The sequence below is a fragment of the Helianthus annuus genome, chromosome 16 (genome assembly GCF_002127325.2).
Source record: "Helianthus annuus cultivar XRQ/B chromosome 16, HanXRQr2.0-SUNRISE, whole genome shotgun sequence".
NCBI classification, from domain to species: Eukaryota; Viridiplantae; Streptophyta; class Magnoliopsida; order Asterales; family Asteraceae; genus Helianthus; species Helianthus annuus.
In genome coordinates, this window is record NC_035448.2 from 104,652,193 (window position 1) to 104,668,921 (window position 16,729).

Below are 16,729 nucleotides of genomic sequence, written 5' to 3' on the forward strand. Positions count from 1 at the left end.
CCGTAAGCCAAAACCCATACGGTCCGTAAGGCACCCCCAGTACAGCAGATTCAGCATTTAATGAGGTTGCCTCTTCATGAACTGAAAAACCAATCTTGCCCTTGTCTCTTCCAGCCAATGAGGGGCAAGATCTGACATACCACAATAATTCGACAAGTGTACGGGCGAGATCGTGGCACGATATTCGATAAACGATCCTAACGGTTACGCTTTTCCTATAAATACCCCCCCCATTTGCTGTAAAACCCACAAGAATCTGATCTAAAACTCTAAGTTGGAGCCATTGCTTCATACCTGAGTTCCTTGGATCGAGATTAGCATTCGGGGACCCTTTGTAAGTGTTCCTTCGTTGTTTTATCGCTTTTCGAGTCTGAAAGTCGAACATTGTTTGACTTTCTGCATTGACCAGTTTATGGTCGATGCGAAGTTCGTTCGAACTTCATAACGTGAGCGTGATCACGATGGTTATAGTCCATGGCGACTATACCTACTGATTACCACGTTATCAAGGCTCAGTGACGAGTCGTAGTTTCGGCCAAAATGCGCATTCTTGCGTGTTTTGTAACCAAACTACTCGTGAGCATCAAAGCCTTTTGTTTTGATGCCAACCCTGTTTTCTAAACTTAGTTAAGCACGTTCTAACATGCTTAGCTCGTCACTTTTAGTTTAGTGCATATATAGGATCGTAAGGTAAGCGATCTAAACCATCGCTTATACTTTCGAACCCGACCCATTTGGTCGATCATTAGGATCCGACCAAACATATTAGGTGACCATAGCTATAACCTTCCGAGGTTATACCTTATGATCACGATGTTAGGCGTTCCATACGCGTTCTACGCGAACGACGCGCTAAGGTAGCATAAGCTACCTAAACGGGTCGTGATGGGTCGTAAGCACTTAGGTTAGCTTTCATTTTAGCATGTAGGCTTTGTTAAACCATATTACACGAGTATCCATACTCGATTGGTTTACGAACCCGCATACTATCCGATCCTCCAATCTAGGTCCGGTGTATTAACATAGTTACCTATATTAGGTACCGTTGATATCCGTGATCTCTAGCGTTATTTGGTTGTTATACAAGAACTTCAAAGCAATCTCAGGTGAGTACATAGAACCCCATCTTTTACTGTTTTCCAAACTGTTTTGGGGTGGAACACATGTGCCTACTTGTTACTTTCATGCTTTCCTGTTTTCACATCATATACTCGCTATGTTCTTTAGTACACTGATTAATACATGATTTACATTACATTGTTTCGCTATGTATGTTTACTTAGCATACTTAGTACATTGATTTACATTACATCATTCTGCTACATATGTTTACTTGGCATATTAAGCACATCGTTTTACATTACCTTTTCTGCTATGTATGTTGACTGAGCATGCTAGCACATTGATTTACACGACTTTTTATGCTATGTATGCCCATTGTGTGCGTACTTAGTACAATTATTTATCACATGCCTACATTTCGGTATGACATTTGGTTTGTTTAAATTATACAATGTACATTCATTAACACCGATCATGCCGCCCGTTAGTAGGTAATGGTACCATAGGACTTGACAACTCCCATTCCTGAAATCTCGGGTTTGTTTGGATTGGAAGGAATGACCGAATACGATGAACATAACACATATAGAACTTTAGTTTGTTTAAAGGACTATCACTACAGTCACAAAGGCTTGAATGTATGCATTTACACAATACCACATAAGTGTTTGTATCAGTATAGCATGCAATTGTTCCACAAAAACATAACTTTGATTTAAACCATGTTTTACTTCAATACCTGGTTTTTGTGCATTTCACATATGGTTTAGTTGATACCATACATGACACTTTTGGATACACATTACATGATTTACATTAAAACATAAACATTTTGACATTGACATACATATTGGTGGTTGGTTTGGGTAAATGGTTGGAGTAACGTGGCGTATGTAATATGATACAAACATGGTGGGTACGCCGCTGGTACTTCCTATATATAAATGCTTGTATAATATTACATATCGTAGCGTTATCTAAGTCATTTCAGTTTAGACATATTACATTTTACACAAATAACATACTCTTCACAAGACATTATTTTCACAAACAAACTTATCTTATTCAACTCATTTTACTTGGTTACCCGTTTAACCTTACACTTATCTATGCATATCATCTGATATTATCGTTTTTCAAATGGTTTACAAAGCAAGACAAATTACAAGGTTCATGACTGACTGTTATGAAACATTTCTTTAAACTCAAGTCATGAACCCCATTTTCACAAAACCTATGTATCTCACAGGCATTTTTATGCTGACGTACCTACTTTCACATGTGTTTTCAGGAGCTATTGTGTAGGATGACAATGGTGACACTAGGGCGGACCTGTGCCTTAGAGCCTAAAAATGAAGATAGACTAGTTTAATTATGCTATGAACTTTGTTATTTCCTGTTTTGAAACGATGTAACACCCAAGATTAATAAATAAAATGAAACTTTAATTTCCATGGTTATGAAACAAATTAATTCTGTCCCAACACTCCCCGGCGTTTCCGCCGCGGTTGCATGTTATAGGCGGCCGGGGTGTGACACTACCCTTAGATCTTGATCGAGTCTCGGATTGTACGGGTTCCTTGTCGCAAGAGCACACAGGTTTGAGTCCAAGTATTTACCTCCTCATACTTGATTTCCCTCAAACCAGGGCTCTGATACCAACTTGTAAGACCCTATTCACAATTTGACCCAAAACGACGCCGTGGAAAATGAACTGTAAAAGTTCTTTCTTTTAACTACTCTAACGTACTTAAATATCGTTTAGGTCAACCCTTCTAACATAAATACATCATTCATCATTTATTTAATGTAACCATGTTAATAAATGATTACAAACAACGTGACCGCTTTCCCGTACAATCCATGATCTTCAACTTGATCCTTGTTCACTTGTCCATCATGAATATCTGACTAACCCGCGGTCACTATATATAACCAACACGTTAGTACATGGTAACATCATATATAATTTAATACATATACTTAAAGAGGCTATATCACATTCTACTACGTAAGGTATTCCATTAAAAACATCCTCTCAATTTTATTTACTCGAGTCCGACATCAATTCCTCGAGAGTCCGGCGTTCCCATACCTGCACTCCATTTATTTCATTCTCAATAGTAACATGGTTAGGAGTACGTGATCTCAAACATATTGAAAACCCACATCTTCACATATACGTATACCAGTGATCTACAATCATTAGATTACAACACATGTATACACTTTCATATATCTAAGTACATTCATACGTATCCCATTCATATGTACGTACATACAAGTTCACACTACTTACACACGCTACAGTTCCATATCTACATACATGCATACATACAAGTCACATTCACTTATTTGCAAGTTGAGCGTTATCAACAAACATATCAACACAAATCAATGCAATTACAAACAAACATAACCGACTAACTTCCAACAAACATGATGAATATTCCATTAACATGATGAACATTTCAGTAACATGATGAACATTCCAATAACATGATGAACATTCCATTAACACGATGAACATTCCGTTAACATGATGAACATTTCAGTAACATGATAAACATTCCAGTAACATGATGAACATTTCAGTAGCATGATGAACATTCCAGTAACATGATGAACATTCCATTAACACGATGAACATTCAGCAACATAATGAACATTCCATTAACACGATGAATATTCAGTAACATAATGAACATTCCATTAACACGATGAACATTCAGCAACATAATGAACATTCCATTAACACGTTGAACATTCAGCAACATAATGAACATTCCATTAACACGATGAACATTCAGCAACATAATGAACATTCCATTAACACGATGAACATTCAACAACATAATGAACATTCCATTAACACGATGAACATTCAGCAACATAATGAACATTCCATTAACACGATGAACATTCAGCAACATAATAAACATTCCATTAACACGATGAACATTCAGCAACATAATGAACATTCCATTAACACGATGAGACTATCATCTTAATTTACATTAAGGATAGAAGAAGTTCATATGAACTTACCTTGGTACTTACCCTTACCCGTAAATTCTTACATGGTACCCTATATACAACATACCAAACTTCATTTATAAATAAGAAGTGATTCCGGAAATCACTTACCTTAAGCGTCCGTTTCGTACTTGCTTCCCAGCATCCTTGACGTTAGCCTTCCACGCTTCCACCCACCTTGACATGATCCTATACTTTCATGTCATTATGGTTACTGCATAATTAGCATACATGCACATTCTAAATTACATTTATTCTACATAATTCTTTATATCGTCACATATAACATTTATTGATATAGCATGTGCCTTGCGATTTCCCTAACATCACATTTGTGGCCAAATGTCTTACTATGCTATTTATGCACAGTTGACTTTTAGAAAGTCAACTTTCCATCATAGGAATTATCAACTTAAGCTCATAAATTCTCAACATTAATAGTTTATACTACGGACATCATACACATTTCATACTCATATAGCAATACACATAATGTGCATCATATGACCCAAGCATAGAGTACAACTTCTAATGCATAGTGTTTACCAAATCACATAATTAACCAAAATCCTACATGTATTCCATTCAAAACATATTTCTCATGATTAATTATCACCGAATTACATCACCTCCACACATTATACACTTTCATCCATCATTTGCATACCATTTCATCTATTAATCTCACCTAGGCATTTCAACAAACACTTGGTGTGCGTACTACTTTCTAAGCACACTGTACAAGCATCTTATGCTCATCTTCATACTTCTTGCCTTTATCAATCAAATACAACTAAAACCAACCTAATTACATACCATACTCAACCTATCTAACAAGTATTCATCACATACAACATACTACATCAAATTTTGAACAAGGATTGGACATGGGTGTTATACCCATGTCACCATTTTCACTAACCCAAGTGGGTTTCACCTTAAAACATCAAATTACTTGATATCATACATAAAAAAGTTCTATTTGGACATTTTAACAAATATCCATGCTCAATTAGTCAATTTCAACAAATTTCAGGATTGATCACAAACCCACTTCATACAAGATCACCAAATCACAAATTACAACTTACCACATGTTTATCTTGTCTAGATGATTCAGAATCTAAGCTCATGCATATGATTTAGCTCCAATCTCCATCCTAATTTGATCAATTGGGCCATTCTTGAGTTAAAGAGAGGTTTTTCCTCCTCCTCTCTCTCTCTCTCTCCCTCTCTCTGATCGAACACACATACACACACTTAGGTGTTTTATAGAACTTTCATTCTTTTTTCCAAGTTTAGCCACTCATGTTTGCCATTCTTTCTTTTTGTCACAGAACTTTATTCATTACTACTTAACTACATATCCTAACTAAGTTAAAAGACTTGGTTATTTTATTTCTTTCCATTACCCAAGGAACATACTGGCGAAATAAAACTTCTGGTTTTTGGGGTGTTACACAAACAGATAGTTGAGTTATCGTAAGAAGATAAAAACAACTAGAAAAATATGTAAGGTCTACCATTTTTCTGCTACATGAGACGGTTTGATCTCTTTTACTTGTTCTTCTAAAGTGATGAGGTTAGAAACAATTGCTTTATGATGAAATGTCAATGAACGTATGTATTTTACTTCTTGTTCATATAGGGGAATCTTTTTAGTTCTACAATCCTCTTCAATCGCAGGCCATTAACCACAATTTCTGTTGTATATATCTCATTGCATAGGTCATTTAACTTTTCTTTCATAAACTTGACATGATTTATCCAATTAACGCATCTATTAAAATGCTTTTCCTTTTCCCTTCAATACCCAATTTCGTCAGTTCATCCATAGTGTGAGTTAGGTTTGAAGTTGAAAAAACTGATTGTGTAGTGTTGAGTTTAAATTTATCAACTTCAGCCTTTAGATCTTTAAGTTCCTTATGTGTCATTTGCAGCGCTCTTTTCACCATTTTAGCATCAACTAGGAACTTTGACTTAACATTTGTGTATTCTTCCTTTTTCCTGTCAAGAGCATCCTATACATGCTCTTCTAGCAAAATATTAATAAAAGCATTGTTTTTGTCTTTTAAACTCATTAACTGTGTAACCAAATCCGACTTGTATTTGTTGTACAGTGCAGATGTGAAATCATCATAACCAACCATGTTGTCGATTCCCTTTTAGCATTCTTCGTATAGCTGAATGAACTCTGTCAAAAGAATAACTAAACATTTAAAAAATCATTGATTTGTATATCTATTTCTATTATCTATTATATATAATAAATAAAAGAACTTGGGCTAATGTGACATGCTATTAGAGCTCCTCAATTCCATTTTCCCGCTCAAAATTCTAGGTTAAAATTATTATCAATGAAGCCCCGTTTCCTTAACCCGATCCATCTATGCAATCCGGATCCATATATAAACCCTTTTTATTTTTTAGAACTCATACAAAACTCTGATCTCCTACTCTTCTTCGTCGCTTCATTTACGATGTCTCAAACATAATCACCAAAACCTCCGTAGCATCATCACATACTTTCATCCAATCCAAGCCATCGATGGTTCTTGTGATTCAAGGTTTCTTTATATTTGTCATTATTGTGTTTATTTTACGTTTTTTTATCTATTTCAAGTGTGAGGCAATCCGTAATCCACAATATTCTGCTGGAATTTCTAATCGATTCTATTTCTTTTTTCATGGTAATCTACCGTTTTTTGTAAGTATTGTTTTTTATCGCATCTGATATATATTCATCATTTTAAGTTATGACTTTTTGGAGGTAACAAAATGTGGGCAATTTGTTTAATGTTCAATTCAATAGTTTTTGTTTTGAATATTTTTGTTGTTATTGCTTCAGGGTACTTATCTTTATCTGGGAGTTTGGTGGCCGCTGTTGGTGGTAAATGGAGGCCAAGGTGATGGGTTTTGGTTATGAATGCGGTGGAATATCGAGCCAAATCTGAGTCACCAACATGAGAGGTAAAATTTCATAACCTGAAATTAGTAGGTTATTTTTTTTTATCCCAGAACATGTACAATATTATTCGGTGATATGAATAGGTAACAACGGATTGATTAAACAACTGAAAACTAGGTTATTGGACTTCGCATAAATGTTGTATAGACGGATTATACGGTCTAATTTGTTATACGGTCAAGATTACCCGGTTGATGTTATACGAGGTGATTAATTATTATACCTTTAATGATCGTGTAACCTTAACAAATATAAACTATTTAACTATTTATTCTTTTGTGTCACTTAACTTTAGGTTAGATGAGTAGATTGTATATAAACTTTAATGATTTCATGATATTATACATAAACTTAAAGATCAAAGTCGGTGCGTTTTTCATAAATAACCCTCATTTTTCCCGGATTTTATTTGGAGTATACTTGTGCCCACCAGTTATAACTTTGGTTACTCACATGGCCCTCCTTTCTTCATATTTTATTTCAAGTATATTTGTGCTTGCAACCTTAGTTATCTCACATATAAGAAAATAGCATTTTTGACTTAAACTCCCCTTGCTTTGCTGAGTGTCATTTATAGCCCCTACTTCATTTTACAAATTAACTCATTCAGTTTTTAATATTTCAAATTTAGCCTTGTACTATATATAATATACATTTTTAACCTATTAAGTTTTTTACTAACTTAATTTTTCTACAGTAACTTTCGTTCGATAATTTCTTTTTTAAAAACTAAGTTGTCGCAGTGTTTAAAAACTTTGTAATATATCATTTGGACCCCCTCAAGTTAACGATGTTTTGAGATCACCCTTTCGTTCCTTTACTTAAAAAATATTATTTTTATGTGTGTATTTCTATGTACGTGTGGGTATGATTTCAAGTTGGTCTACGTTTCGATGTAAACTTTTGTTTTTTGGACACGAGTCTACACAATTATATTACGTTTTCATACTTTTTATGTACGTTTCCAGTTGGTCCACATTTCGACGTAATTTTTTCTCCAAACCGAGTGGGGTCAAATATTATACGTTTCATTTGACGGTATAAATTAAAGTTACTTTACATTTCGACCGCGCCGCAACGTGCGACGTGTAAAAGTAATATTATATATTTTACACCTCATGACTTTGGTCATTTCACTTAACACTCATGTTTACCCACTGTGTATTCTTTTATCATTTTGTGGTTTATTTCTTTTTTAAAAGTTTCAACTTACCTCTTTTGATTACACACATAAACTTAAAGATCAAAGTCGGTGCATTTTTCATAAATAACCCTCATTTTTCCCGGATTTTATTTGGAGTATACTTGTGCCCACCATTTACAACTTTGGTTACTCACATGGCCCTCCTTTCTTCATATTTTATTTCAAGTATATTTGTGCTTGCAACCTTAGTTATCTCACATATAAGAAAATAACATTTTTGACTTAAACTCCCCTTGCTTTGCTGGGTGTCATTTATAGCCCCTACTTCATTTTACAAATTAACTCATTCAGTTTTTAATATCTCAAATTTAGCCTTGTACTATATATAATATACATTTTTAACCTATTAAGTTTTTTACTAACTTAATTTTTCTACAGTAACTTTCGTTCGATAATTTCTTTTTTAAAAACTAAGTTGTCGCAGTGTTTAAAAACTTTGTAATATATCATTTGGACCCCCTCAAGTTAACGATGTTTTGAGATCACCCTTTCGTTCCTTTACTTAAAAAATATTATTTTTATGTGTGTATTTCTATGTACGTGTGGGTATGATTTCAAGTTGGTCTACGTTTCGATGTAAACTTTTGTTTTTTGGACACGAGTCTACACAATTATATTACGTTTTCATACTTTTTATGTACGTTTCCAGTTGGTCCACATTTCGACGTAATTTTTTCTCCAAACCGAGTGGGGTCAAATATTATACGTTTCATTTGACGGTATAAATTAAAGTTACTTTACATTTCGACCGCGCCGCAACGTGCGACGTGAAAAAGTAATATTATATATTTTACACCTCATGACTTTGGTCATTTCACTTAACACTCATGTTTACCCACTGTGTATTCTTTTATCATTTTGTGGTTTATTTCTTTTTTAAAAGTTTCAACTTACCTCTTTTGATTACACATGTCAGATTATTCTTTATACACGTTTTATGTTTTTTGTACTTTCCTATGCATGAGTCAGGTTGCATATAATATGTGATGATTGTACGGTATATATTCGATTTACATTTTGTTTTGATCCAACCGCAATACTTATTTAGGTTACGTTAAGTTAAAATCAAGTACATTGAAACACGCATTTTCATATGATTAATGCATCACATAACGCTTGAACTAATTAATTTGATGTGTGCCACGGGCCCGCGGCGCATCGCCCGCGGGTCATATTGCTAGTTCTTAATAAAGTATGTAATATTTTATATCTGTTAAATATATTTATACCCAAGTTGTGTGTTAAACTGGATACCTTCAATTAATATAAAAGAACAATAAAAGGAAAATTTTGGGAGTTCATTGAAGGAAGATGGATGATACAACGATGAACTGGTATGCAACTCTTTTAGTTGACGATGAAGAAGCAAATGGGACAATGGGATTAGTTGATGATGAAGCAGCAAATGGGACAATGGGGTAAGAACTCTAACTTGTAGTTGGTCTCTCTAACTGCTGCTATGATAGTTCCTACCCTAAATCTTGCATTCATTAACATGGCTAAAGGAGTCTACATGTTTTCTACGCTAAGGTTTTGTGTAATATACGATTTAAAAATATATTCTTCTTTGTATTCCTGACAACATCTTTATATGGTTTGAGGTACCATGTGTCCAGTGGCGGAACCAGAACGATTTAGTTAGGGGGTCATGAGAAGCTCATATTCTATACCGGTTCAAATTAGGGGGTCCATCTCTAAGTTTGTTCTTCAAAAACTCAAAATTTATAAATAAAAATTCAAAACGTTCCGGTGATCGGAGGGTCAACGGACCCTCTTGACCCCCTTCTGGTTCCGCCCCTGCATGTGCCACGGTTGTTGAAAACATGTGCCACTTTGATGTAGACGAGAAACGGTTTTACCCATTTGGTAGAGGAGTAGGATCACTGGTAAGAAACCCTTAACTAAAAAGTGAATGCTATATGTGGCAAGATAGGTGTGTCCGTGTAGGTTAAGTAATGGGTCAGTGTGGGTTCGGGTCGAAACAAGCTATTGAAGGGTGTTTAGCAACACTATTTGATAATTCTGTTATAGAAGGGTGTTTCCATACAGGGTTGTCCAAAAAGCTTGCGGCTCGGAGCTCTCCCAAAGCTCGCTCGGATTTTGCTCGGAAAAAGCTTGCTCGATATGGCTTGGTTTGAAACTGAGCCGAGCCGGCTCGGCTCGGTAAGAATGTGAGCATAGCTTGGCTCGGCTCGTAATTAGCCAAATTGGCTCGGTTCGCTTTTTAGCTCGGCTCGGCTCGCTTTTTAGCTCGGCCCGGCTTATCTCGGATTAGTTTACTTATAATGTGTTTTATTTTTATTGAGTTTATAATATATTAAAAAAAATGATTATTATATATATGTATTTATGATTGTAATTGTATATCTATGGCACATTTGAAGGTGGATTACCATGCTATTAAACTTATATTGTATTTTGTTGAAATTTGAAACTTATTTTGTGTTGTTGAACTTGATTTTCTCTTGTAATGTATTAGGTTGAACTCATTTTGGATATGCTCTTTTTAAACTATCGAATAATACTTTAGACTATTAAAATTCGAGAGCTATATATTAATTTTCTTTTTGAATTCAAGCCAAACCAAGCCGAGCCCAAGCTCAGATTTGCAAGCTAGGGCTCAGCTCGGCTAATGAACCACCCTAACGTACACCACCTGCAAATGGGTGCCCATTACATACACACCCCCTATTCAACTGAAGACTTTCATTGAGCTTTTTAAAGAGGATCAAAGCTTAGTTAGATGAACTTTTAATTTGGGTCAATCTTAGTTATATTTTTTACTATATTATTATGCATTTTTTTTTCTTGAAAAGTTCATGTTTTTGATGTTCTTTTCATTGATTATAATGAGTTTATTGTGGATTTTTTGTTTTTAGATAGGAATGAAGCTTATTTAGGTGAAATTTTATGTTGGGAAGTGTAGAGTAAATAACTGAATCATTTATTAAAGTAGAGCTAGCAAAGTTTTAATGGGTTTCATGGGAGAACAACAATAGGAGAATGGTTCTTCCCCAAAAATTACATAACTAATATAAACACTTTTTGACTGAAAGGTTATGATAATGTTGCTTAGATTTGGTGTTTATGTTGAAGCTGCTTTGATCAGTTGATCAAATGTGAACTATAAATTAAAAACTTTTTTACTAAGGGATTTAAATAATTATGCTCAGATTTTATTTTACGATCAATTTGCTTTAAAGAGCTAATCATATAATCTATATAGCTAAACACGTGTGAAATGTTTTCCCCAGAATTTGCATAATTTAAAGACTTTATTTTTGATTGAGCGCTTTAATAACTGAAGCTAAACGGTGTTTATGAATGTCGTATAAGAATTTGGATGAAAAGGAACAGCCGTTACCTTTAGAAGCATCTGAAGTGTACATGGAAATATCGACGCAATATGAACATATGAATGAATTCGAGACTGCAATTTCTTTATTAGAGATAGCACGTAGTATACTTGAAAAGATACCAAATGAACAACAGTCGGTTGGTAGTATTCGGCTTTTGCATTGGCTCTGGATATTATTGACACTTCACGCAGCCCAAATCGTGTCAATAACTTCATAATCCGTTAAAAAGTGTATCAATATTTATGTTTCAGGTTTTTGGCTTCACTTATACACAACATGGGCTTCTCTTCTACACAACTCACATGCCGATGTGAGTTTTTAATGGGAATAGGTGAATTATTGTAAGTTTTTGGAATTATATGCTTTGTAAAGTTTGGTTGAGAAAATTGGGAGATTGTTATTTTGTGGAAATTTCGTATATAAAGATTTTTGTTTTGTTATCGTTTAAATATAAACAGTCTTTTTGTGTTTAAGACTTTAACTAACTTTTCAATTGCTTTATTAATCATCAAATATTAAATATTTAATATAAAGTAAATTATAAACATAAATCATAAGCAATCAATAAGTTTATAAGTTTTATTAACGTTCATAACCCGTGACTAAGTTTATGAAAAAATTATAACTATTTTATAGCCAAGATTTTTAATATGTCATACAAAAGTATGAATTCAATTATGTATTAATCATAAATAATTTTTAATATAAGTAACTTTCTCGAGGCCGAGAAGCAATCCCGAATAATAAGCTAGTATTATATATAGAGAATTAGAGAGAGATTTTCAATCTTACCTTTTAGAATGCCAAGCGTGCGACCAAAATCAATGTACCCCGTGTCATTAAAATAGTGAAAATCTTCATCTAGTACTCCAGCTGAAGCACATAGTTGTTTGACCAACTCAGTTTGTTCGTTAACGAACTCAATGTACTTGTCAGACAAGAAATAATGGCATTTTGCAATATTCGCAATACAACTTTTTAGGTATGCTTTTCTACTTTCATAGCCAGAATCATCCAAGCCATCACTGTCATATTTGTTTAGAATACTCAGTAACTTATCTGCATATTCTTTCACTATTTTCCCACTCTCTCTCACAAAGATTTCGGTCAAACCACCATGATGTTGTTCGCACATGTTGAATAGGGTCGACCCTGAGAATTTATGTACCCTATTCGAGCTCGAAAAAACGTGCCCGTCTTAACAAAATTGGGTATTTGGCTCATTAAAGGTTTAAACCTAATGTCAATAGACTAAAAAATATTCTAAACCATAAAAATAGTTTTGTAAGTGGGTCAATGTTGGTATTTGTATGAATATACCCTATTAATTTATTTATTTTTACATTTACATATCGGATTTTTTTTGCCTTAACGAAATTGGGTATTTGGCTCATTAAAGGTTTAAACCAATGGCGGTGGACTAATAACTAATCTAAACCATAAAAATAGTTTTGTAAGTGGGTCAATGTTGGTGTTTGTATGCGTATACCCTATTAATTTATTTATTTTTATATTTTCATATCAGTTATTTTAATAGCATGCCCTTCGAAGTATTGGGCCCTGGTCGATGGTCCTCCCCACTTCTTACACATTGTCGGCCAACCTACAATGCAAATAACGATATTGTCATGATATTGACTAAATATCAGTTAACAGATTGTACAAAAACCATTTCAATAACATTCCAAAGAATATTTTAATATCATAGAACTGATTGAATGAAACTACTCAACCGGTCAAAACCCTAAACCCATAACAACTGTTTAAAAAAAAAAACTAGATCATAAAATCCATAAAATGATTCAAGAAACCCATTGTGGTTTAAATATGAGTAATGTTATTTTCAATTTCAGTAAAAGTTATTGAAGAAACACGGAATAGCCGTCGGGGTGGCTTGAACCGCTTTCTCTTAGAGGATGGAGGATCACACCTTGTTCCTTCTCTTCGGGTTCAGATCTGCAAACAAGAAGAGAGAAAAGTGGGGACGTAGAGATGGCCGGTAGAGGAAGAATCCTCTATTTCTAGCTATAAAAAGTGTGTTTGTCTCATCTCTTATGCCCTAATAAGGAGGTGGAGATCTCCTTATATAGGATACATGAGCAACCCTAATCTCAATGGGCCAGACCCAGTTAGGGGTTGTCTCTACAAGCCCACAACCTAGTGTAGTGTAAACTACAACGCGCTGGGCTTCGCGAGTTAGTACGCAATAATAATAAACATTAATATTAAAGGCAATAAGTAATGTATAACCATTTAAGCCGAGTCAAGTACCTTACCTCTACAAGTCCCCCAGTCTAGTTTTGCTCCCGCGTGTAAGCGCTGGGAGTAGCACTAGGCTTATTAGGAGCTCGAAAGTGAAGATTACAAATTCTAGGCTTACCCCATCGTCCGGGTGCGAGAAAGTTGCTGGTCACGCTTGTTGTGTTTGCCGTTAGATTGATTGGCAACAGGTTACTGTCATTTGTACTGGCACACTTTCATGAGCCTATCACGATTGTGCGTACGCAGATAGGTTCCGTGAAGGAAATTTGGGACCGGCTAAGTGTTTTGGCAGTTGAGTGTCTTGCCTTTGGATGATTTTTTCGGGTGTGGCCCTGCTTTAGCCTTTAGCGGTGCGCATACAATCGTGTGGGGTACTATGAAATATTCACCCTTTGGTGTGACTTTTGTTAGTTAGCATATGGTGCGCTAATGGCGTTTAACCCATTGAAAAAGTTGAAGTTGATGTGAAGACGATCCCTATCACACGTCCGTGTCACCGGGATCTTCGTTGTCGTAATGTGCATCCATTGGTGGTTATAGACGCATATGCGGATGTTAAACCACCTCAGGAAAATGCATTGATGGTTGCACCAGCCATTGTTGATTGCCCGGTTATAGCATCCAGCGTTGCAGACAAAGAGGATAATTTGCAATACACCACTGCAAAAGTGCTTGCTATGCTCGGTGACCCTGGAAGGGTGTTTAGAGCGTTATTTATGTTTCCCACATTGCTTTTTATGATAGTGGGACAAGTACTTGGTTTTTCATCAATAGTTCTGTGCATCTATTACCAAGATACCCACTAGAACAGTAGTAGTTGAATACATCTATTACCAAGATACCCACTTTTAGCGATGTATTTTGTGAGTAATACTATTTTGTATGTGTAGATATTTGTATTAACTATGTTACACTTAGTATTGTCGTTTTATGCTTTACCGTATTATGCAGTTAAGATGCGATGGCATGTTGTGTTTACAAATGTTTATCCGAACACTTGTTGATATCAGAAAGTGCTTTATAATGCGTGTGGCATTAATGAACACTTGAACAACAACGTGTTTTCTACGCGCTTGGCGTGAGTGAACACTCATTGAGATAATAAAATGCTTTATAAGCATTAAGCGTGAATGAGCACTTTATGTAAGCTATTACGTGTTTTTCCTGGACGCGCCTTGGTGTGTGGAATGCTTATATTAGCTGGCACGTCTGTTTAAATTACCTTACGCAAATAATCCTCGTCGGCTATGGCGTGAGGGTTTTCTGTTATCCATGTCGACTATTGGTGTGGAGAATACATATTCGAATAAGTATTTTTCCTATCGTGCATCTACCGCGCACTGAGCCTAGGCGTCGGTCTCCCCTTCCGCTGGTTGGGGAGCGGTTCAGTCAAGAACGTCGCAAGGTTCATGGTGGTCAAGTTAAAGAACATCTTCTGTTGCCACCTTTTGAAGTGTAAACCCGAGAACTTTTCGAGTCTTTCAGCGTGATTGGCCACTGTGGACGCTCCCACAGTGTTGGCATTCAAGGGGGTTCCCGTCACAACGTTCGTAGTGTTGTTGACATTGACATTTTCAGTCGACATTCTGAAAATTAGAATTACCAAGTTTAGTCAAATATTTTTGTTTTACACAACAAAAAACATAAGTAAACAGTTAATTTTAATTTTAAAAGTCAAGTTTTTTTTACTCAAATTTACCACAAATTTACTGTTTCGGCTTCTAAGTCCAACTTTTAAGACCAAAAACCAAAAATTTATAAATATTAAAACAAACTTACTGTTTGGCTTCTAAGTCCAACTTCGAAGACCAAGGCATAATGTTTTTAAGAGTTTTAGGACAGAACTAAAAGTAATCTCCAACTGTCTTCAACCAAAGTCGCTCATTTGAAGATGAAAATAGAAATAAAATATGTTTTTAAAACACAAACTGTGTGAAACAAAACTGGTTTGAATCACAAACAGAATGGTTTTGAATACACAAACGGTGAGTAGGACCGTTCACATAATTAAATAAAATAAAACAATTTTAATTACAATACAGAAACAAAGAAAGCTTGAAATAACTTGTACAATTACAAATGAAAAACAGAATACAATAACTAGAAAGATGAAAGAAACATAATATAAGGTGGCTGAGGGGTGTGTTTAACACAGGGCCCTTAAAACAAATTCCGAGTCTCTCAAGAGAACTCGTTTTGTTTCCCAGGGTACAACAGCCGAAGAAGTGTGTACTGCCGGTGCTGGCACGAGGACCCAAAGTCTACCTTGAGAAGAGCAAAGAACAGATCAGAAGAATGTAGATGAGTGATTGCATATGTTGTTGTTGTAGCTGGTGTGTTTTCTGCAGCAGGGGTCCTCCCTATTTATACTGCAGGTCCTGGCCGAAACTGAAAAATAAATTAAATGGGAGAATTAAATTGCATTAAATGTCTTCAATGCACTTTAATTCGTCACTTAATTCTCAGTCAAAACCGTTGACTCGTCCATTTCAAATGCTGAAAAGAAACTACTCTGTCATTAATGTCTGGAAGCTTATGTGTGCGTGCGCGCTATTTTGGCTCAAGTTCATGCGCGCGCAGGCTGCACGCTCATGCGCGCGTGCGCTAACAGGTCTTCACCACCCAGGCGCGCATGTGCCAGCCACCAGTGAACCTATATGAGCACACCACACAGTCGCGCCGTATTAGCTCACTCTGGTGCGCCCGCGCGTGCTACTTCAATGCCCCATGCGCCAGTGCGCGCCAACCTTCCACGTGTACTCGCGCGTCGCTGCCACGTCACCCTCCAAGGTCTACCTGCCACCTAGTCCTTGCAGCCCATGTGCTTCACCATGCGTG

At 35.7% G+C, this 16,729-nt stretch overlaps 1 long non-coding RNA gene across 1 annotated transcript; it reads right to left on the bottom strand.

Annotated features, from left to right (window-relative positions):
• Positions 1 to 2,986: 2,986 nt before the first annotated feature.
• Positions 2,987 to 5,327, bottom strand: LOC110935226. The gene is made up of 3 exons (XR_002588968.2): positions 5,190 to 5,327; positions 4,210 to 4,287; positions 2,987 to 3,157 (listed from the first exon to the last, which is right to left on the bottom strand). It is a non-coding gene; the product is annotated as an uncharacterized LOC110935226 (long non-coding RNA).
• Positions 5,328 to 16,729: the final 11,402 nt, after the last annotated feature.